A 25491-nucleotide genomic window follows, 5' to 3' on the forward strand; every position below is an offset into this window, starting at 1 on the left:
TCTACAAAGTTCTTACACTTTTAACACCGAAAAATGCTAGAACTATCTTAAGCGAACCCCAAAAAAAAAAAAAAAAAAAACCCAACTCATCAAACTGAAGCAAACAATAAGAAATGGATGTGCTCAAGCTCGATACCAAATGGGTCTCCACCATAGCCAGCATATGGATCCAGTGCACAAGCGGCTCTCTCTACACCTTCTCCATCTACTCCTCAGTTCTAAAATCAACCCAAGCCTACGACCAATCCACGCTCGACACCGTGTCTGTCTTCAAAGACATAGGCGTCAACGCCGGCGTCCTCTCCGGCCTCCTCTACTCCTCCGCCACAACAGCTAATCACCGCCGCCGTACTGGGCCGTGGCTGGTCCACCTGGTAGGCGCGGTTCAATGCTTTTTGGGGTATTTACTGATGTGGGCCTCCGTTGTTGGGCTGATTCCTCGGCCTCCCATGGCGGCCATGTGCCTGTTCATGTTGGTGGCGGCTCACGCGCAGAGCTTCTTCAACACTGCTAATGTGGTCACTGGGGTTAGGAACTTTCCTAATTATAGTGGCACTATTGTTGGCATTATGAAGGTACATCATTAAACTTTTGAGTTTTTTTTTTTTTTTTGACGGGTTTTTATGGGTTGTCCTATGAGTTTACTGTTTACCTTACTTTATTTGTGAAAATTATTTTCACTAAAAATTGTTAGTACTTTTGGCTTATTATTAAATTTTTAATGTCAAGCTTTTGCATGGTGTAAGTTTTACCCTTTTTGTGATGAATGATGAATGATTATATCATATGTACCAGGAAGTACGGTTACTTTATCTAAATCGTCATACCCGTGTCCATGTTATAATTTTTTAAAATTGTTCATGTTATACCTGTACCCATACATGTGTCCATGTTTCTTAGCATGTGTATATCAGTATGTGTCAATGCACGTAATAAAATGCACGTATTTCTCATCAAAAGTATGTGTCAATGCGGTAGGCAATTTAGTTTGTAGAAATAAATGTATCAAAAGCAACGTTTATATTCATTGATATAAGAATTACGCTTTTTCTTACGAGATTTGAATTTTTAGGCAATTATGGTAATGCTCCTTCCCATTTTGTTAGAAAATTCAATTTTTTTAAGAGGCGTCTTAATTTATTGTCATGGATTTCAGAAGTACTTAATAAACATAATAGAAAAGAGATATCAACTTTTCAAATGAAGTAGATTGTAAATTGAGAGAGTTATTAATATTCTGTCTGGTAACTTTTCAAAAATATCATCTTTTAGTACATCTGGAAATGCAATAGAAGATCAATTAAACGATAGCCAGACAGAGGAAGTAGTTTTTTTAGCTTAATTATTTGGTGTTACTTGAAAAATATTGCAATGAAAATATGTGGGGTTTTTGCTGCCAACTGACTTACCTGTCTTCTGCATTCAGACCAACTTCCAATTCTGAAACAGCATAACTGATGATAGGGAGGGGTTTACTTTTCATCATTTATTGTTTCTACTTTCTACAAGTGCTTTTATAGTGTTTTATCCAATGATTAGTTAAGAGGAATGCTTAGGGTAGTGGAAACTTTACTAACAAAAAACTTACAAACTGACATGCTTGCTAAGTTGCCAATAAGCCGTGCAAATCATACAGGCCACCGATTTGAGATATGGAATGCATAAATGTTCCGAACCACACTCTAGAAGCGATAATCCCACATCTCAAATGAGTGGTAAGTCTCACCATGAATTTAATTAGTAGAATCCACTATTACATGAAAGGAGGGAGAAAATAATTGACAAGTTCAAGTTTCTAATCAAATGGTATTAATTTTTGTTGCTCCACATCACTCATCTCCTAACCCTTTTTGAGATCTAAGCTTGTGAAAAGCAGTTCACCTTCCTAACAGGTCTCATGTCATATCTTACGCCATTGTTACTGTTTGAGTTTGAATTTACTTTCTTGTTGGATTGTTAGGAGCAAGGACTTAAGTTTGGATATTGAAAATAATTCTTATCTATTGCTAGGGTTTTCTTGGTTTAAGTGGAGCAATTTTAATTCAAGTATATGAGACAATATTCACCAACAAGCCTACATCCTATCTTCTGATGCTGGCACTGTTGCCTACTATTAATACTTTGTTGCTCATGTGGTTTGTGAGAATCAACAACACCAATGAAGGAGATGAAAAGAAACACTTAGATTCTTCTCATTGATTGCACTGGTCATTGCTGCTTATCTTATGGCCATTATAATATTAGAGCACATTTTTTTATTTCAATTTGCAATACATGTCATCGTATTTGTGCTGCTCATGCTGCTGCTTGCCTCACCTCTTTGCATAGCAATTAGAGCCCATCAAAGAGATTCTGATAGGATTTCACAGACTCTCATTATTGAGAGGGACCAACTAACGGATGATCCCATACAGCTGGTTGCTGAGAAGATATATGCGAGACAAGATTCTGCTGGGTATCGCTATTTGCCCAGCAGTACTGATCAAGAGATGGATAATATTGATAGAAGGACTTTACAGGCAGAACAAAATCTCAATCTGTTGCAAGCTATGCGCACTGTAGACTTCTGGATTTTATTTCTTGCCATGGCTTGTGGTATGGGCTCAGGACTTGCTGCAGTGAATAACATCAGCCAGATAGGAGGATCTCTTGGATACACCAGCTTTGAGACGGGTACTTTGGTTTCTTTGTGGAGCATTTGGAATTTTCTTGGCCGTTTTGGAGCTGGCTACATATCAGATTATTTTTTGCACTCAAGAGGATGTGCAAGGCCATTGTTCATGGTCATCACACTAGCAATCATGAGCATTGGTAATTTGGTGATTGCTTCTGGTTTGCCTGGTGCACTATATGCTGGTTCAGTATTGGTGGGTGTTTGTTATGGTTCTCAATGGTCACTAATGCCCACTATCACTTCTGAGATATTTGGCATGGTTCATATGGGTACCATATTCAATACAATTACCATAGCAAGTCCTGTTGGATCTTATATATTTTCTGTGAGAGTTGTTGGTTACATATATGACAAAGAAGCATCAGCAGCTGGCAAAACATGCACTGGAACTCAATGCTTCATGTTATCTTTTCTTATCATGGCATCTGCTACTCTTCTGGGGTCTCTTGCTGCCTTGGGGTTGTACTTTCGGACAAGAAGTTTCTATAATCAGGTTATACTCAGAAGACTAATACATTCTTTGAGGGGATAAAGTGTTGAGGATTGTAAAATACTTTGAAGGAGTCAAGTGCTTCTGTTCAGTGAGTAGAATCATAAATGCCAAAGTGCTCTCTCTTTCTTTCTAGTTGCTTCTTGTAACATAACATGTTCATTGTTGTATTCTTCTCATGTTGATATTTGTGTAAGAGCTTGCTTGGCCTTTCTAGGGAGAAGAGGGAGTCAACTCCGTCATTTTTATCTCTTTTTTTTTTTTTTTTTTTTGGAGGGTTACACACACACACCCGTTGGGTCTTGAACTCACTACCTCACCCTCCATTCCATTATTACCCCAAGTAACCCTTTCTCATTTCTATTATATGCCTCTAGTTTCAATCCATGACTTCTTTGGTTTCTTCTCCTCTTTTGCTTCCATTGAAGTATTAAGTGTTCATCATGTCCCATTAAGTTGGAAGTCCCTTCATTCCCCCTTGTGTCATAAGAATGTTTCCCCACCAGACAGTTGTTTTGGGTTATGAATCTGGTGTAGTTTACTTTGTGTTTGTCCCACAAATTTTATTGTTTTTTCCCTCTCATTAGATGCTTTTTTTTTTTTTTTTTCCATTAACTTTCATTGATTATGAAGAATTTTAAAAAAAAAGTAAAAGAAAAAAGAAATCATGTGCTTGGAATATCACACAGTTTAGATCTGATTAATCACCTGAAAAGTAGTGGGCAATTGGTTTTTGACTGATGAAATTCTCAGCTGATTCGTCAGTCAAAAAAAGGTTCAAGAGCCCTTCACCCAAAATATTCTGTTTGAACAATGGGTTTTGATGATACAGTGATTATGTGGTTGACTTAGTAATAGAGTACCTATTTGACACAATGATTAATGTAGGTGGCATTGGCCTAAGGTCCCTGATGTTTGAGTTAGTGATCTTACCAGAGAAATCACTCTTTTTAGCATACAGATTTCTCATACTTGACTCTAGTTGTGAGGCATGAATGTATGGTTAGTTGGTTTTCCTTTGCTAGATCCTTGTGCATGATTTTCTAAGAGCGACAGATTCTTCTGGTAGTTATGTGATTGCATCATCCTCTCTGCCCATCTATTGATTAGGTTCAACCAGAGGTGACATGCTGGAGCGGGACTATATTGTTGAGCAAAATTTAAGAATAGCAAGAAGACAAAATTGAAAATTGTAAATATGAAGGATTTCAAATAATTAATGATTATTATATCTCTGTTTGTGCTTATGCATATACCTACGTGTACACACATACACATTATTGAGAGAGAGTTTGTTCCTGCTCAGAAACAGGTTATTTAACACATGCGACCTACAGATGTCGTCTTGTTGAAGGACTATGTATCATATTTGTGAATTTATGTTTTTGAACATTAATTTCTAGGTTTATCGGTTGCCAATGAGCTCTAGCTTAACTAGCAATTCCTCCTCTTGCAAGTGCTAGCTAGGGAGGGTGAGATCGTGGATTCAAGACCTACTGGATGTGCGTGTAACTTACCTATCAAAAAAAATCTAGATTTATTGGTTAGGGTGAGGCTTCCTTCTTAGGAGTATAGGAATGGACACGGGACTGGCATGTGTCCATTATAAGGGAGAGAAGCCAAACCCCATTGGTTATCTTAATTTGTGTTTGTATGTTTATGAATGAACTATAGGTGTTAAGCTAGTGCATAAACTTTAAACTCAATACATAAAGGACACTCTTTTACATTTGCAAAGAGGTATGATAACAAAGAGTTGAAAAGTTTATACAGCAATTGTCAGCAAGGAGACAATTGTCATTTGCTGAAGTGTCCTATGTGAAGGAGTTGGGAGATATTGTGTTGGACTGTCCTATGTGGAGGAGTTGGAAGATATTGTGTTGGACTGTCCTATGGGGAGGAGTTGGAAGATATTGTGTTGTATGGCCTTAAAATTTTTCATTTTTAAACTATTGAAAAGATAAACTATTAGGGAAAAAAAAAAAAAAAACTTTTTACAATGTTTAAGGATGAAAAAAGAGCTTTTTAAAATTGAAGACTTATCTTCATGAAAACAACATGAAGATAAACTTACACATAAATATAAACATGTATTTGCACAAAATAAATTGAATAATTTTTTTTTTTTTTTTATGCTCATTCCATATGTGTGCACATTTTTGTTTTACTTTATATAACTAATAGAGAAAGTACTGATAAGTTTTATGCTAGAACCAAAATTTGAGTAAAACAAAATATTTTTTGATATCTAATATGTAAAGAAAAAAATTCTACAAAGATGGAAAATAAAATGAAATACGATAAGATTATACATATTTTTCTAAATCCATGTAAACAAAAAATATATTGAGATCATATGATCATCAGCATCAAGATGAATTGAAGAATGCTGGGAATCCATCTAATATCAAATAGGATTCTCCAAGAATGAGGAACCTAGAAAATATTTGAAAAAAAAAATAATGAGAAAAGAACTACAATGAGAGAGAGAGAGAGAGAGAAACAATACATCAGAGAGAATGACAATTAAGCCAAAAAAAGGTAGTTGGCATTTATTCAATAATTGTGGCAAAATTATTGTAAACCTACTTTTTGTGTTTTCCATTAGGGGAGCCCAACTATTTTCTTCCCACTCACTTTTAATTAATGAAAATTTTAATTATTCCCAAAAAGTTATAACTTTCTTAAGTTCCTCAAGAGGAATTTGGATCCTTAGCTATTTTAGTATCAACATTTCTCCCTCTGCCTGTTGTATTTTCTTTTTGTGGGGGGAGCTTCACAGACGTTGATATTAGATATAACGTCCAAACAGGTTCACTATTTTCTAGAAAATAAGAGCAATCTCAGGGTTCTATTCAAAAGTTTGCAGGTGCTAATTTCAGTCTTTCAGTCAAATACTAATCAATATCAAAATATATAAATAAATATATATATATATATATATATATATATATAAAAACAGAGACTTCATGTTGAAGAGTATGAGATTGTGCCATGTAGCGCATTCCTTGAAGATTTCTTTATTTAGAATCCGTTTAGATAGAACTTATTTTGCTGAAACTGAAAACTGAAAATATTGTAGCAAAATAATTTTTAAATGTGTAAATAATATCGTGAGACCCATTTTTAATGAAAAAGTTACTGAAAAGTGAAGTTTGTGGGTTCATGAACAATATACCCGTGCACTGTTTATGGGAGAAAAGTCAACATAAGCGGCTAAAAAAAAAAAAAAAAAAAAAAAGAAAACGCAGCCGTGAATTAAGTTGGATCCAAACAGATACTTAGTTTTCTACTTCAACAAAGTTTGCATTTATATTAAAGTATTAGTTCATTTAATTAGCCAACAAAGTGAATGCATATATTAATTATCTATTGTTGTGCATTATTAATTATTTATATTATATGAATTTATATTATTATTTTTTTAACTCTATATAGAAAATAATTTTTAGTTGGAATAATAATAATAATAATAAATTTAGAATATAACATTCTTACTTATGTTTAGTTGATTTGACAACAATTGTCACAAAAGTCATAAAAAAATTAAATATTTGTGAATTCACTAAAATTAATCTTAATCCTTTAAATTTCCTAACTCCATTGTGTGTGTGTGGAACTAACACTGTAGTATGTATTCTGTATAATTAGAAAGATTACTAATATAATAAATATGTTTATTTTGTTATATTAATTATTTTAAGCATAATGATAGAAACAATTGGTTTTTTTATTTGAGAAACAACTAATTTGAAATATGGCATTTTTACTCAAATTTAGTTGTTTTTGCAACAATTGAAACCATGTCCAACAAAAAGGGGAAAAACTTTTTAGTAACACATAATCAAGAATGTAAAAAAAAAAAAAAAAAAAAAAAAAATGAAGGATATATGCATTTTTTAGTAGGCATGAAACATGTCTATCTATATTAGCTATTATATCATGCAATTTTCAATTTGTAAACACATATATATAGTATGATCAAATCACTATACTACTCTTAGTGTATTTCTATTTTGTCTATATATAAAATAACTAAAGATTACAATTTTTACAATGAAATTTATTGAAATCTTTTTTATACATCAATAGTTGGGGGTGGAGATCTGAACCCTGAATGTTTCTATTGGAAATTGAGGTTTCAATTAGTTAAGATACAAGATTTTTGGTAAAACTTATCGAAATATTGGAGAAAACTAATAATAAATTGCACCACACTTCATGTGAGAACTCAACTAGCTATAAACACTAGTAGTTTCAAATAGAGAGCAAATAAGTAGACACCTTAAGGATTTCACAAGAAATTGCAGTAAACATGATACCAGAAATAAGTATGACATAAAATTTTGTTCAAAAACATCAATTTTTTTAGGAGTTAGGTTATACTGCTTCAATTTCTAGGAGCCATGGATTGGATCAAATAAGGTGTATAATTACTGCAGTATTATAAATCCAATTAAGGGTTCTGTAAATGGAAATTTTAAGCAACCAAGCCTTAGAAAAATGACAATAGCATCATATCCTCAAACTGCAGAAGAAATATATATAAAACATTTTATTCCCTTTCCTTTCCCTAATCTAGATCAAGAATTGTGCAAAATTAAACAATTCAACAATTTGTTCAAGATCAAGGAATTGTTACCATTATTAATAAAGCATTGTCTGAAGGACCAAATGGAGAAGCAATCCTAGAGTCCCACATCGCTTAGGAAAGCACATAGAAATGTGTTTATAAGGAGTGATTTTTCTCCAAGGGGTAGAAGAGTAGAATGTTCCCAGAGATAAATAAAAATTTGAAAGAGACGATTAATAAAACACCTAAAGGTACAAAAAGTAAATCCATAGCGAAAAGTAGAATATGAGCATTAGGCCCCACATATAAACCACACCATAGCGAAAAGTAGAATATGAGCATTAGGGCCCCACATATAAAACACACTAGAATATGAGCATTAGGCCCCACATATAAACCACACCATAGCGAAAAGTAGTAGAATTTGAGGAACCACATATAAACCACACCATAGCGAAAAGTAGTAGAATTTGAGGCATTAGGCCCCACATATAAAACACACTAAACCACACCATAGCGAAAAGTAGTAGAATTTGAGGAAATAGCGAAGCAGATCATTAGGTGCACATATAAACCACACCATAGCGAAAAGTAGTAGAATTTGAGGAACCACATATAAACCACACCATAGCGAAAAGTAGTAGAATTTGAGGCATTAGGCCCCACATATAAAACACACTAAACCACACCATAGCGAAAAGTAGTAGAATTTGAGGAAATAGCGAAGCAGATCATTAGGTGCTCAAATATGAGCATTATAAATCCATCCCTACTATGAGAATTATAAACTCCGACAGCGGTTTTGGTGCCAGGGACGACGGAAATATGCTTAGAAGTTAGAACAGTGGTCCAGGTGGCCTTGCCTTTTGAATTTTTTTTTATTATTAATATGAAAAGAAATTTTTTAGCAAAAGTTAAATGTTTTTTTTTTTTTTTTTTTTGCATTGTCTAAATTGTTGTCTAATAAATAATTTAACTTTAAGCTTTTTTTTTAATAATAAATCAATTTCATTTTTTTGTATTAAAATAAAATTTTTTATAGAAAATAAAAAATTTTCTCTAATCTAATTTATTTATTTGTATATATATATAAAAAAAAATTCTTTGAAAATTGGAGTGTCATATTTATTTTTTAATTTTTTAAATTTTTTTATTTAATGAATAAGGTTTCTTCTATCAAAAAAAAAAAAAAGAATAAGGTTTCTAACTCTCCATCTCAACCGTCCATCTTGCGATGCGAGCTCTATCATTGTCCTTATAAACCGTCAAATTTGCCCTTTTCAAAAATAATAGCTTCGGACGGTAACAGAAAGCGTTTTGAGCTTCGATGGAAGTTTGTCGTTGCCGGTCTGTGTTAATAAACGTGGATTTCAGAGGTTGGGATCCAAACCCAAACCCCCCTATTTGGGCATCAGAAGCCCAAAATTCATTGATATCAAACAACGGCATGCGTCGAGCCGCAGAGGTTAGGAATTTTAGAAATTAGTGCTCGAACAACGCCTCTTCTTCGTCTCCTATAAAAAAAACCTTAACTCTAAGTCCCTAACCATGACTATTCCTATGCCCTCTTATCTGCCATTTTCAAGCCCTCGATCTCTTTCTTTGTTTAAATTTGATTGTTACTTGGATCTATTTTTATTCAGTAGTGGATTGTTAACGATCAGATTAGAAGCTTTAATATCTCTATTCTTTTTCTTTTCAATTTTGATTGTTACTTTGATGGTTGGATCATTTTTTGTTTATTAATTGACTTATTGCCTTTTGTTTTCTACAAGTTTCAGGGTTTTATCATTTGGGGCAAATCTTCGTCAAACATTGGAAAGGTTTGGCTTCTGGGTTTTATTTCTCTATTCCTTCGTTTTTTTATTTTCAAATTTGATTGTTACATGGATTAATTTTTGTTTAATAATTGATTTTTTTTTTTAACTTTTTTTTGTTTTTGTATAAATATGTTTATGTATGTACATATATGATATATGTGCTTGGATGCCTCATTGAAGTTACAGTTTAGCTTCTGGATATGCATTATTCGGGAATTATTTAGTAGGGCTAAGTAGATTAGGTCTTTGATATTTATTAGGTTAAAACATTACTGTCTCTTTTTTAATATTGAAAATGACAATTACCCATGTGGTTGTTATTATTATTATTATTATTTTTTTTTTTTTTAAATCTTATTATACAACCAAACTGGTTAGTAAGCATTATTTTTGGATTATTTTGGATGAGAATTTAAGTTGAAAAATATGTATTTTTACTTAATTTGTGATGGACCTTAATGGTTATAAGGAATCATTTGTTGTATAAATCAAAATCTCAAGGAGGTGAGGTGTCATTTATAAAAATAAATGGGGTTTTGATATGGGTCATAAAAGGAATGAGGATTGATACCCTACTTTACCACCATTATTCTCTTTACCTTAAAAAAATGTGGGGTTTCTAAAAATTTTCCAAACTTCAAGGAAGGTTATTGTAATTTAATCTATCTTTCTATTAATGTATAATTGTGAAAATCTATAATATAGATAGAATCAAAGAAGTTTGACTTTTGATTGGCCTTATAGTATTGTGCTACACAAATTGTTGAGGCCTTACAATTTTACACATCATTATTCTAATCTATATATTTTTTTAATTGAGTTTAAATTCTATTCAATATTAAACCCCCCATTAGAACCTTTACACATCATATTTTTCTTTGAATTGTAAAATAGTGGGGAGTAGGCTTATATGTGTTAATAGCATCTCACAAACTCATCTCCCTGTTATTTTAACCTAATTGGAACTTGTTACACAAATCCCTCTTTTACATATTATTTTAAGTCCATTCAATATTAATTTTCTATTTATTATATCTGTTTAATACTCTTCACCCCAGATTGTTTTATTTCCTTAACCTGTTTTACACCTTCAACTTAATCATAATATTTTCAAATTAATGCATATAACAAGATCATCTTAGAAATCTTTAAAGCTAAAAGAATTTCCCTCTTATTTTTTTGGGGAGAAGTTAAGTGGATTTTGAGGCTAATGGATTTTTTTTTTGTGTATGTGCTAGTGATAGAGCACTCGTTTTCTTCAAAGCATTTCACGCGCTTCTTGTCTTCTTCAATGCGATTCTGGGTGCCATAATTGGTGTACACTTTCATTTCTTGGGTGTCTCGCCCCTTGAAACACATCCTGATATCATCTTGCGTTTAATAGCGGCTACACTTGTCTATATCATTGCATATTTGGTGATAAAAGTACATCCGCAAAATGCTGCTTACCGTTTCATCTTCGGACTCATTTGTCTGGTTTCTGGAATTTTTTCTGCTGAGCTACTTCTCGCATTAATAATTTCTCCCCGTAGGTTATTCATTGTTAATTTATGTCCAATCCTGATAATTGGGGTACTGCATCATTGGTACCAAGGAATTTATGAGGGTATCTACAGCACAGCTGGTATGGTACTCAGGGCAGTACATATCTTGTATAACAAGATTTATGGATTACTTTGTTGGATGTATGGGCGGCTCCTACAGACATTCCAATCAGGAGCTTCTGATGCAATTTCTTCAGATGCAGCTGGCAGTAATTGAGGGTTAATTGGCCTGATATTGTTAACTACCTACAAAGTAAGCAAAATTTTCGCTTACGCAATTTTCCCTGTGGAAGTTTGAATTTATTTTCACTTTGTTCAAAGTAAGGTTAATTATACTAATTTCAACATATGTTTTTATACTTTACTAATGATCTCACATCTAACTGCTTAGATAATAAAATTTGCAATGCAATTTTTAAAATTTTTAGCAACTAGATTTAAAGGTTAAAAGGTATAGGGAAAGCTAGATTTCCATTCTTTTTAAACCAGACAGAAGCCACAACAGAATACTCCAAATAAACAGCACAGTTGCCCTAGCTTAGAACAAAAAACATGCATATATGGTAATGGTGCTACTTTAGTCCAATTGATTATGCCTGTCAAGATCTGGGAATGAACCCATCTAACTGATGTTTACAAACTTTGTGGTTACTAAATAGGATCACTATGCTTGTCATAGCTGGTCTAAGAGTTAAAACTGATTGCAGTATCCTTTTTGTGTTGCATTGTGACAGTATATCCTCATCACCTCTGAAATTTCTGATAAAATAACGTCTGAAATTTATCTAGATTATGGGCCTTTAAAACACCCATTTAAAGGGCATTGTGTTCTTCTGCTATTTATCACTGTCTAAGAAACTGCATGTCTATTGCTTGAAGTTGGCTCATAATATGTTCTACGGAGAATTGATATGCTACTTAATAGATTCCACTAAAATGATCCAATAAGGCTTGTTCCATGTCTTGTACCAAATTGATGCATTGCTTGTCTTAGTTGTCTACCATTTTGAGCCTTAAGATTCTGTTATTTGCTCTTCTTATTTGCTCTTCTTATGTTGATACATGCTCATGTTTACTTCCAATGATATGAAAGTATCATGAGATGGAAAGCATGTGTTTTGGAAGGATTTACAACATATATGAAATTCGTTTTTGAAACCTATGTACTGTGAGCACTTTGAAATGGTTTTAATACCCAAAGGCATGTCTTGAAGAAGTACAATATTGTAGCTAGTCTCAATGCACCTTTGGTAGCTCCAAATAAGGATTTTGCCATTTGGCGGTTTCAAAGAGGGAGTCCTACCAACTTTGAGTGATAGCGGCCCCAAAGAAGGGGCCCTAGTCCCAAAGTGGGGACCGCAAACCTAGTTAACGGGGTGTAAAGTTGATAACAAGTAGAAAGGACTAAGGATGTTTTGATGTGTTTGTATTCAAAGATTACAATGTTACTCACAGAAAACTGTATGGTTTTTATAAAATCTTTTCATATCTATGTTGAAGTTTCGACATATATTTTCCTATGTTGTTGTTTGTAAAATATTTGCATTTGAATCTTGACTTGTTTTTGCAAAGTATTGTAGAAAATGTTACATTTTACTAAAATGGCTCGTTGCCATGCCCCATGTTAACTAGTCCTACTTATTGAGTTGTTTTTGATAGGTTCTACTTATTATCTCACCCCTTTATCTTCTTCTTACAGATATATGAAGCAAATCCTGGATTGGACTAAAGCCAGTTGCAAAAGCTGAATGGAACACTTCATTATTTTGATTTTGAGTATTTTTCAACCCACATATTATTGTAGTCATTAAAGTCGTTGAGAAATTTGGACACAATGGAAATGGATTTTGTTTTGATAGGTAACTCAATAGGAATGGATTATCTTTGTTCTAATCTCTTTTGAATTTTGGGTTGGTAGATTTATTATTGCTGTGGTTGCCGGTTGGAAAGATTTTATTTCATTAATGGGATTAGAGCTATGACTATGATAGTTATAACAAATTTTTTAGATTGATGGTTAAATTTCATTTTATTTTATTATGGCTGGTCTCAAATTAAGTAGATTAATATATATTGGTTAGATAATTTGATAAATTATATAGACAGAACAACATGTGTAAGTTGAGCACGTAGTGGCCTCACACTCTCTAGGCCCCTTATCAGATCTGTGGTGTGACAATAAGTGAATAGGTGAAAATTTTAGATAAATTGAAAATTCAATATTTAAATTATGGTATAAGAAAAAATATAGAAAAAGAAATAGGTATCGATAATTATAGAAAATGTCTTAAAGAAAAAAATGGTTGAGGTTGGGAGGATATGAGTGGAATGCTGTTAACAACACTTGTTTTAGGAGAAGAGACAATAACACTCCTCAAACTAAAGTTAGAAGAATCATTTAGACAAACTCTGGGAGGACATGAATAATGAATGAATTGATTTAGGGGGGTACCAAACAAGGAAATGATTTTTATTGAATGAGGCCTGAATGGTTATACTTAAGGGGTGTTCATTAAACTGCACAAACAGTAAAAGTTGTACCAAAATTGCCTACAAAATAGCATAACTGTACCGTAAGTAACAATGCACCGCATTGCATGGTGTAGTGTAGTTTGCAGTTTTATAATAAGAAAACTGCACAAACCGCGTCGCACTACACTCTCTCTTCTATATATTAATATATTTATTTTTTTAATATTAAATATATTATTAATAGTTTAGTTTTCAATGAAAAAAAAAATAGTTTTATAACTCTAGCAAGTGTTGATTAGGAAAGCCAACCCAAAATAAAGAAAAAACTAGCTTAATAGTTCAAAACTTGACCCAAAACAAAGGGAAAAATCAGTTTTAAACTAAGCAGGAAAAGCTCAAAATTTAAAAAATATATTGGCTTCAAATCGTTAAAACCGTATCTTATACACTGAACTGCACATGTGATCGCAAAAATGAGGTGCAGTGCTATTATAGTTTTGATTAAACCGCACAGCAAAGTGCGGTGTTAAAAATAACCGAAAATCGCATTGTGGGTGTAAAATCCGTCAGCCGATGTTGGGCCATAGTACATGTACCAAGCCCAACCACGACAAGAAGAAAAGGCATGGGCATAGGATATCCCATCCCAACCATGTTGGGTCGGGCCTGCTTAGGGGCGTCCGAGGAGGAGTACCTCCTCGGACCCGCCAAGTGGGTGTCCGATTCACACTCCATACATGGCAAAAAGTCACCCAATACGAAGGAATAGTGCATTACGTTCAGGAAGGGGGGCAACCACAACTGCCGCATTAAATGCCAAGGAACTACTTTTCCAGCCGCATTAATGTGGAAAGGACAGGAACGCAGAATTATCTTGGCCAGTGCAACTCACAGAAAAGAAGGAGGATGACCTATGGGACAGGCACTCAAGTAGAGGGCCAGATGGTTGACAAGTGTAGGGTCGTGATCTTAGGAAGGATGCTATATAAGAGAAGGAAATCCCCATGGCCAGGGGATCGCAAGCGGGAAGAAGAAAAAGATAGAAAAAGAGAAAGGAGTTAGAGACAAGAAGCAGAAAATACAGCCCCAGGGACTGTTATTCCAAAAGCTTGGAGGAATATCCTTACGTCCAACTGGTTGCATGGCTTGTTCATAACTACGTTTCCTCTGTCAAAGACCTAGTTCTGTAACCTACTCTCTACAAATTCATTGTTGAGGGACTTTTGGGCCAGAACCACCCGCCTGTTGGGCCTGAGCCCCAAAACCGCCCCCTACAATTGGCGCCGTCTGTGGGGAGAACTTGTGTCTCGACAAGTGAAACAGTAAGGGATGGAAGGATCAGGTCCGCGCCAAACCGGACGTGTAGAATCTCAACGACAGGACAACTTTGTAAACCTTGAACGAGCAAAGGACCAAGATAATCAACGAGAGGGTAGTGTGAACACCTCTCACACGAGTAGAAGTCGCTCGAAAGGGAAAGATCACGCGTCCCACCAGCACAACGAGCGGAAGGCTCTACAGCAAGAGATTGAGGATTTGAAGAAAAGGCTGCGTCGAGCCCAGCAAAAACATCCTTCGCCCATTTCGGATACTAGCAGTGGTAAGGATGATGAATACAGACGAAGGACGAGAACCCCTCCGAGCGAGACGTTCTCCTATGAGGAAGAGCGACCTCACAAACGCGGTCGCAAAAGCCCACCTTACCAAGGCTTGGTCAATGACGCCATGAGCAAGGCCCTGGATCGAATCTCCCAGTCGCCATTTACCCGTAGAATAGAGCGGGCGGTGCTCCCTCGGCGGTTTAATCAGCCAACGTTTACCCTGTACAATGGTCGAACTGACCCAGTGGAGCACGTGAGCCAGTTCAACCAAAGAATGGCCGTCCACTCCAGGGACGAGGCGTTAATGTGTAAGGTATTTCCATCCAACCTGGGGCCCCTGGCCATGAGATGGTTTGATGCCCTCCCACCAAATTCCATAGACTCCTTTAAACAGTTGACGCAGGCTTTTAGCTCCCGCTTCATCACCAGCACTAGAGTCCCTCGGCCCCTCGATTCCCTCTTATCCCTATCCATGCGAGAAGGAGAAACGCTGAAGGCCTACTCGGACAGATATTGGGAGATGTACAACGAGGTAGAAGGAAATCACGATGACGTCGCCATCAGCACCTTTAAAAGGGGCTTGCCGACAGAGCATGGCTTGAGAAAGTCTCTCACTGGGAAACCAGTCACCAGCGTGCGGCAACTCATGGACAGGATAGACAAGTATAAAAGGGTCGAAGAGGACCAGCAGACTGGGAAGGGAAAGGTGAAGTTTGTCCCTCAGGAGAGAAGGGACTTCAGGTCGGACCGCTTCAGTAGCAGTAATAAGCCGAGAAGAGATTATACGGAACAATCGGGATCTACAGGGGCTCAGGTAGTCCACGCTGTGTTCTGAGAGCCATTGCACGAGATCCTGGAGAAGATAAAGCACGAACCCTTTTTTCAATGGCCGAATAGGATGGCAGGCGACCCCTCAAAACGCAATCAGAATCTATATTGTGCGTATCACCAAGAGCCTGGTCACGTCACTGACGAATGTAGGAACCTGAAAAACTATTTGGATCGACTTGTCCGAGAAGGAAAGCTAAGGCATCTGTTGCAACGCCCTGAGCAGTCAAATGTCGATACCAGGCAAAGCGCCTTGAGGCCACCCATAGGCACGATAAATGTCATTCTTGCCGCACCTGGGAGAACCGGTTCCGGCCCGTTCAGAGTGATGTCAGTGGGTAAGTTCCCGACAGAGCCAGGCGAAAGGGGATCCAAGAGAGCTAGAGGGAGGGCCCTGCCATTAATTGGGTTCACGGAGGAGGACAAGGAGGGAACTATTCAACCCCATGAGGATGCCCTAGTCGTGACGCTCAGAATAGGAGGTTATGACGTGAAGAGGGTGTTAGTTGATCAGGGTAGCGCCGTAGAGGTGATGTACCCAGACTTGTATAAGGGGCTGAATTTGAAGCAGGAGGACCTGTCGCCATACGATTCACCCCTGCTTAGCTTTGAGGGAAAAATCGTCATCCCGAAAGGCATGATTAGGTTGCCTGTGCAAACAAACATAGAAGTAGTGGAAGTGGACTTCATCGTGGTGGACGCATACTCACCCTACACAGCTATTGTGGCACGGCCATGGCTTCATACACTAGGGGCTGTGTCGTCTACCCTGCACCAGAAAGTGAAATATCCGTCAGAGGGCCGAATCAAAGAGATAGTAGGGGACCAAGGAATGGCCAGGCAATGCATGGTATCGGCAATTGCTCGATAATTAAGCAGCGGGCCCTCCGCTTCAGCCGGGAATAGCTTATAGCAATCAAGGACCCCGGTCCTAGCTACGGGTAATGAAGGACCGGCCATAGAGGTGAGCTGTGAAGAGTTGGAGAAAGTGCTCGTCGGATCAGACCCCGAGAGATTTTTCCAGATTGGCTCGGAGTTACCAGCACAGGAGAAGTCGGCGCTAATTAATTTTCTACGACGAAATGAGGACGTATTCGCCTGAGATCCTTACGAAGCCCCTGGGGTTGACTCAGACCTAATACGCCATCACCTTAACGTTAATCCGGCTATTACCCCAAAGAAACAGCCTCCCCGGCGCCCGTCAAGGGAGCATGCAGACGCTGTGAGAGAGGAAGTGGCAAAATTGAAAAGAGCTAGGGCTATCAAGGAAGTATTCTACCCTGAATGGTTGGCGAACACAGTCGTGGTGAAGAAGAAGAGCGGGAAATGGCGAGTCTGTGTGGACTTCACGGACTTAAACAAGGCTTGCCCGAAGGATCCTTTCCCGATGCCGCGGATAGACCGACTGGTTGACGCAACTGTCGGGCATCCCCGAATGAGTTTCTTGGACGCTTTCCAGGGCTACCATCAGATATCCTTGGCCACCGAAGACCAGGAAAAAACTGCTTTTGTCACCCCAATTGGTAACTATCATTACAAGGTGATGCCTTTTGGCCTGAAGAATGCCGGGTCGACCTATCAAAGGATGATGACTAGGATGTTTGAGCAACAGATGGGAAAAACTGTCGAGGTGTATATAGACGATATGGTAGTAAAGAGTAAATTGGTGACCGACCACATCAGGGACCTTGACGAAGTGTTTCACATTCTGAGAAGGTACAAGCTGCGACTGAACGCATCCAAGTGCTCATTTGGAGTGGGATCGGGGAAATTCCTTGGCTACATGGTAACCCACCGGGGGATCGAGGTTAACCCTGACCAAATAAGGGCCATTCATAGTATGCAACCTCCTCGGAATCCCAAAGATGTCCAGAAGCTTACCGGCATGATAGCAGCTTTAAACCGTTTCATCTCCCGCTCAGCGGACAGATGCAGACCTTTTTTCCTCCTATTGCACAAGTGGAAGGGTTTCGAGTGGACTGAAGAGTGTGATTTAGCATTCCAACAGCTCAAGGAATACCTCGCCCGACCTCCGATCATGTCCAGTCCCGAGGCCGATAAGGTGCTGTATGCATACATCGCAGTCGCCGATCATGTGGTGAGCCTAGTACTAATCCGAGAGGACAACGGCACGCAGCGGCCCGTGTATTACGTAAGCAAGTCGCTACAGGAGGTAGAGACCCGGTACCTCCCCCTCGAAAAGGCAATATTGGCTGTCGTGCAAGCTACAAAGAAGCTTCCCCACTATTTTCAGGCACATACAGTGGTTGTGCTAACCCAACTTCCATTGAAATCAGTCCTCCGTAGCGCCGACTACACGGGGAGAATAGCCAAATGGGGAACCATCTTGAGCGCCTTCGACATTAGATACATGCCACGCACCGCCATAAAAGGTCAAGTCCTCGCCGATCTGGTAGCTGAATTTGCGGAGCCTACCTTGGAAGGGGTGGAAGTGTCGGGATCACCGAGTGACGATAGGAGATTGGTCAGCACGATTTCTCTGCAAGAACACGATAAGTGGAGAGCATACATCGATGGTGCAGCAAACCAAAAGGGCTCCGGAGTGGGGCTCGTTCTAATCTCTCCCGAAGGTATAATCTTGGAAAATTCGTTGAGACTGGGATTCCCAGCAACGAATAACGAAGCCGAGTATGAGGCACTGCTGGAGGGGATGTCCATAATCCGGAGGTTGGGTGGGAAATGCGCGAGTATATTCTCGGATTCGAGACTCATAGTGGGGCAAGTAAGCGGGGAATTGGAGGCGAAAGATGAAAGAATGCAGCGGTACCTTGCCCGAGCTAAACGCCTACAAGCCCACTTCGACGACTTCCGTTTAACGCATATACCCAGAAGCGGGAATACCCACGCCAATTCTCTGGCAACACTGGCCACATCCTCGGCTCAGCCCCTTCCGCTGGTTATTTTGGTCGAGGACCTCTGCCGCCCCACGGAAGAGGAGGCTAACGGTATTCGGGTACACAACGTCGGTGAGGGACCAAGTTGGATGGACCCTCTTATCCGATTCTTGAAGTACGATTCCTTACCGGACGACAAAGTCGAGGCCGACAAAATCAGGAGGAGAGCTCCTCGATTCTGGTTGTCCGAGGACTCCAAGCTTTACAGACGTTCATTCTCAGGGCCATACTTGCTGTGTGTGCACCCAGGGGCTACTGAACTCATTCTGGAGGAGTTGCACGAGGGGATTTGCGGAAGCCATACGGGGGGCCGGTCCCTCTCCCACAGGGCTATGACGCTGGGTTACTGGTGGCCGAGTATGCATAGGAAGCTCTGGAATATGTGAAGAAGTGTGACCAATGCCAAAGGTTCGCTCCGAATATACATCAACCGGGTGGGGTACTTAACCCATTGTCCAGCCTTTGGCCATTCGCACAATGGGGCCTAGACATATTAGGTCCGTTCCCCAAAGCTGCCGGGAACAAAAAGTTTCTTCTCGTCAGCACCGATTACTTCACCAAATGGGTCGAAGCTGAAGCGCTGGCAAACATTAGGGATGTTGATGTCAAGAAGTTTATCTGGAAAAACCTCGTCACCCGGTTCGGTACCCCACACACCCTAATCTCGGACAATGGCCTACAATTTGATAGCAAGGCCTTTAGGGAATATTGCAGTGAACTGGGGATTGTCAACAGATACTCTACACCAGCCTATCCGCAGAGTAACGGACAAGCAGAGGCAATCAACAAAACCATAGTGAATGGGCTGAAGAGGAGGTTGGACGACGCGAAAGGGAGGTGGGTTGAAGAGCTCGCCCATGTCTTGTGGACGTATCGCACCACGCCCCGCCGATCCACGGGAGAAACCCCCTTTTCGTTGACCTACGGGGCCGAGGCCGTCATCCCATTAGAGATAAACTTTCCCTCCCAGAGGACTGCTACATTCAACCCCATTGCTAACAACGGGCTTCTAGAAAAAAGCCTGGACCTCCTTGAAGAGAGAAGGGATTGCGCGATGGTGCATCTAGCTCAGTATCAACAAAAGCTCAAGCAGGGCTATGATGCCAAGGTGAAGTCGAGACCCTTGACGCCCGGGGACCTAGTGCTGAGGAAAGTCCTGGGCAACGTGAGGAACCCTGCATGGGGAAAGCTCGGACCAAACTGGGAAGGTCCATACCGTATCACCTCGGTGGCTGGCATTGGAGCGTACTTTTTGGAAGACTTGGACGAACGTGTAGTGCCACGTCCATGGAATGTAAATAACCTGAAAAGGTACTTTTATTAATGAGAAATACTTTACTTGATGTCGTTTTACTGTACAATTATCTCAGTAAGTGTTAAACAGAACCCAAGTCCTGCATGGCTCCTCGGACCACAGACTTGGGGGAAATTAACCACACAATTATCTTAATAAGTGTTAAACAGAACCAAAGTCCTGCATGGCTCCTCGGACCACAGACTTGGGGGAAATTAACCACGCAACGATTCTCAATAAGTGTTAAACAGAACCCAAGTCCTGCATGGCTCCTCGGACCACAGACTTGGGGGAAATTAACCACACAATTATCTCAGTAAGTGTTAAACAGAACCCAAGTCCTGCATGGCTCCTCGGACCACAGACTTGGGGGAAATTAACCACGCAACGACTCTCAATAAGTGTTAAACAGAACCCAAGTCCTGCATGGCTCCTCAGACCACAGACTTGGGGGAAATTAACCAGGCAACGATTCTCAATAAGTGTTAAACAGAACCCAAGTCCTGCATGGCTCCTCGGACCACAGACTTGGGGGAAATTAACCACACAATTATCTCAGTAAGTGTTAAACAGAACCCAAGTCCTGCATGGCTCCTCGGACCACAGACTTGGGGGAAATTAACCACGCAACGATTCTCAATAAGTGTTAAACAGAACCCAAGTCCTGCATGGCTCCTCGGACCACAGACTTGGGGGAAATTAACCACACAATTATCTCAGTAAGTGTTAAACAGAACCCAAGTCCTGCATGGCTCCTCGGACCACAGACTTGGGGGAAATTAACCACGCAACGACTCTCAATAAGTGTTAAACAGAACCCAAGTCCTGCATGGCTCCTCAGACCACAGACTTGGGGGAAATTAACCAGGCAACGATTCTCAATAAGTGTTAAACAGAACCCAAGTCCTGCATGGCTCCTCGGACCACAGACTTGGGGGAAATTAACCACACAATTATCTCAGTAAGTGTTAAACAGAACCCAAGTCCTGCATGGCTCCTCGGACCACAGACTTGGGGGAAATTAATCACACAATTATCTCAGTAAGTGTTAAACAGAACCCAAGTCCTGCATGGCTCCTCGGACCACAGACTTGGGGGAAATTAACCACGCAACGACTCTCAATAAGTGTTAAACAGAACCCAAGTCCTGCATGGCTCCTCGGACCACAGACTTGGGGGAAATTAACCAGGCAACGACTCTCAATAAGTGTTAAATAAAACTCAAGTCCTGCATGGCTCCTCGGACCACAGACTTGGGGGAAATTAACCATGCAACGACTCTCAGTAAGTGTTAACCATTTGTGATTCTCAAAAAGCGTTAAAGGGAGCCCAAGTCCTGCGCGGATTCTTAGCCACGGACTTGGGAGAAGTCAGCATTGTAATCGTTTTTGCCCAATTACAAAGTGTCGCCATTCTAACGTATTCATTCATTATTGCTTGACTTTCAGCAGTAAAAAGGCAAAACCAATATCCATCCATGATGAAAACAAAATAGAATAAAGCAGCGATATATATAATGAAATAACTTTTGTCATGTAATGTTCAAAGTAACTCGGTTCAGAAATACTAGCGAGGATCAAACAAAACGAAGTACAAAAAGCAAAACAGACGAATTCCTATTCCACGTCCCTAAGGGCCCTGAGTCGGGGCAGGCTGATCACTCGCTGCTGGGTTCTCCGGGGCGATCTCCTGGGCCTGGGCAAGGATCTCGCTGATGCGAAGACTGTCCTTGGGTGACTGGCCCTGCGTAGCTTGCTCCGTGCCCCCAGTCTCGGGAATGGAGGAATCTGCTGGAAGAGGCTCAGTGAAGGCGACCTCACCAGGAATCTCACGTATTTCCGCAGGGAAAAAGATGTTCTCAACTTTCCTGAGATCAGAATCTGCGGGGACGGCTGCCCGATCCATGGCCAATCCCCAGGTCGAGGTGACGTATTCCCTGCAGACGGTGGCAACTTCCTCGGCCAGTCTCTCCTCAGTATCGTGAACTCCACGTTCATACGAAGCCGCCACAGCCTTCTCGGCAACCTCCCTGGACAAGCGAGCTTCCTCCTTGGTCCTTGCAAGCTCAGCCTTAAGCTCCGAAACCGCCTGTTGCTCCGCTGACAGTCTTTCCTCAGAGTGACGGAGCTGCTTGCGCAGCTCGTCGGCTTGCTTTTCAGCATTCTTCAGGCCAGCCTCTGCACTCGCATTGGCCTTCTTCACCTCTTTTAGCTCATTATCCTGACGATCAAGATCTCGTTTGAGATCGCCAGCGGCCCTCTCAGCCGCAGCACGGGACTGAGCCTCCCTATGCATATCCTCACGGGCCTTCTTGGCCCACTCCTCAGCAACATAAATTTGTTGGGTGACCTGCGCTCGGACGGAAATGAAGACGATACCAAAATAAGACAATAAGAAGGTTCTCAACATAAAGACAAGATAGAAGATTCCACTTACCACAGCCATGTCCCTCTTCAGTGACATGAAAAGTTCTGGCTGACGAATCTTTCTAAGGCCTTCCATATCACGGGGCAAGAGAAGAGGCTGCTGCAGCGCCTCGGCCATGAACGAAGCCTGCTCTCGCTGGGACTCCCATAGGGTCGCATCCCAGAGGATTGGAGCGCCATCTAGCTCGATCCGAGGAGACCATGTTCGTGGTCCCCTCAAAGTGGCCGCCTCATCTCGGCTCTCAGTGGACCTGGTCCTTTTTTCTCGGGGCTCTTTCGTTTCCTTGCCCTTCTTTTTAGACCCGGCTTTCTCACGGGCAACCTCTCCCTCCTCCATCTCTTCTACAGGCCTTTTTCGCCTTAGGTTAGGCATAGGCTGCAGCGCCGCACCCGACGAGGGAGGGGGAGGAGGAGCGGGGGCTTTGGGGACGATCTGTCCCTTCGAGACTTCCTTGGAGGTCTGCCCTTTGGACCTGTTGGATAGAAGACCCCTGAGGCCAGTCCTCGGCTGGAGGTCCATTCCTTCTTCTTCTTCTGTGTCCTCGCTGATATCAGGTTGTGCGATGACCAAACCAGTACTAGGAGCCGCTGAGGCACGGTCTAAATCAGCGTCAGAGTCGGAGATCTCTACTACTCTGACCGAAGCCTCCCCTTCCTCAGTAAATTGGAACTGGTCTATCTGATCCTCTAAGGATGAATGTGAAGAGTCGGCCTCCTCCTCTGGGATAACTACTGGGGGAAAGACACGTTGGGGAGGTAACTGAATAGGAGGCAAGTCTGTATCAGCAAGGAACCCTGGTATGGAAACATCAATCCGTACTAATCTCAGACTACCGGCCCTTATAGCTTGTCCGGCTTCTACCTGGGCTCGAGTGAGTGGAGTGTAATCCAAAATCAAAGGAGCCAACCGTAGTTGTCCGTCCTCGCTAACGAAGATCTCGGACCTCAGGAGGTAATTTAGGGCCGGGATATTGACTAGGCTCAGCCGAGGGGATGTTCGTCCCTTGTCTACAAAGGCCGTTAAAAGATTTATGTTAGTCCGAGGAGACATGCAACCAAACCAACAAGTTTAAAATAAAAAAGGGAAAAAGGAGGGGGAGGAGCTTGAAACCAAAGTCCTCCCCACGGAATCTAGCTCTACGACACCCCACCTGGCGTTCCCACCCTAGTCGGACAGTGAGGGCCGTCATACCATGGTCCGGAGACGATCAAATGGTCGTCCTTCAAGCCTTTGCTGGACTTCGGAAGGCAGGATATCAACCTCACTTCGTCAGTCCTAGACTTTAGATAGTATGTGTCGCCGAGCCTATGGCATTCATAAAAATGAACCACGTCGTGCCATGAGAGGCCGAGGTTCATCTGATCGTTCAGGGTTTCGACACACCCCAGGATCCGGAACAGATTAGCGGTGCATTAATGGGGGCCAATCTATGACCACGTAGGTAATCCCTAGTTATTCTCCCCATTGGAATAGTCATTCCTCCTTCCACGAAGGCTATCATTGGAATTGCAACTTCTCCTGTTCTCCGTTTGAGCAAAATGTCCTCCAGATGACAGTACTCTAAACCTACCTCCGATGGGATACGATACTTCGCCCTGAAGCCCGCCATACCGGTCGGAGAATCTACCATTTTCTCAAGCCTACCCATCCCCTCTAATCCTAAAAACAACTTGAAGGTAGTATGATTAATGAAGAATAATGGAGAAGAAGCGCGCACTTACGGATAAGAGGCTCGAAGGAGTCTTCAAGAGAATGGCAGCGGAAGTAAGAACGGACTGAAGGAGAAAGCTCTGAGAAGTTCTAAATATTGGAATGCTCGTCAAAAGTGAGGGACAAACGCCCTCAAAGCCTATTATACTCGGTAGAAGTTGAACAGACGCACTCACGTCTAAGGCACGTGAAACGCTGTCCACCGTAGATCCTGCCTCCAACCGTTGGATTGGGCGAGTGTAAAACCTCGAAAGCTGCGGTTACTTTCCCCTGGGTCATTAACTGCCCACAGCATTAATGAGGCACGTGAAGGCGTGCTTCCCCCTACACGTGTGAAGCAGTGATTCACCACGAGCCGTCTAGTGAGCATCAAAATCCCGCCTTTTCTCCTCGGACCCAGAAAAAAGGCAGGCATTTTGAGGGGCTATTGTGGGGGTAAAATCCGTCAGCCGATGTTGGGCCATAGTACATGTACCAAGCCCAACCACGACAAGAAGAAAAGGCATGGGCATAGGATATCCCATCCCAACCATGTTGGGCCGGGCCTGCTTAGGGGCGTCCGAGGAGGAGTACCTCCTCGGACCCGCCAAGTGGGTGTCCGATTCACACTCCATACATGGCGAAAAGTCACCCAATACGAAGGAATAGTGCATTACGTTCAGGAAGGGGGGCAACCACAACTGCCGCATTAAATGCCAAGGAACTACTTTTCCAGCCGCATTAATGTGGAAAGGACAGGAACGCAGAATTATCTTGGCCAGTGCAACTCACAGAAAAGAGGGAGGATGACCTATGGGACAGGCACTCAAGTAGAGGGCCAGATGGTTGACAAGTGTAGGGTCGTGATCTTAGGAAGGATGCTATATAAGAGAAGGAAATCCCCATGGCCAGGGGATCGCAAGCGGGAAGAAGAAAAAGATAGAAAAAGAGAAAGGAGTTAGAGACAAGAAGCAGAAAATACAGCCCCAGGGACTGTTATTCCAAAAGCTTGGAGGAATATCCTTACGTCCAACTGGTTGCATGGCTTGTTCATAACTACGTTTCCTCTGTCAAAGACCTAGTTCTGTAACCTACTCTCTACAAATTCATTGTTGAGGGACTTTTGGGCCAGAACCACCCGCCTGTTGGGCCTGAGCCCCAAAA

The 25491-nt window shown here is 40.9% G+C and overlaps 1 long non-coding RNA gene and 1 pseudogene across 1 annotated transcript; both read left to right on the top strand.

Moving 5' to 3' along the window:
- Nucleotides 1–4409, top strand: LOC126703409 (protein NUCLEAR FUSION DEFECTIVE 4-like; annotated as a pseudogene).
- A 4604-nt stretch (nt 4410–9013) lies between these two features.
- On the top strand, nt 9014–12994 carry LOC126703410 (uncharacterized). Its single transcript, XR_007648054.1, has 4 exons — nt 9014–9202; nt 9519–9560; nt 10796–11354; nt 12801–12994. It is a non-coding gene; the product is annotated as an uncharacterized LOC126703410 (long non-coding RNA).
- The last annotated feature ends 12497 nt before the right edge of the window (nt 12995–25491 follow it).

The sequence above is a fragment of the Quercus robur genome, chromosome 10 (assembly GCF_932294415.1).
Source record: "Quercus robur chromosome 10, dhQueRobu3.1, whole genome shotgun sequence".
Taxonomy (NCBI): Eukaryota; Viridiplantae; Streptophyta; class Magnoliopsida; order Fagales; family Fagaceae; genus Quercus; species Quercus robur.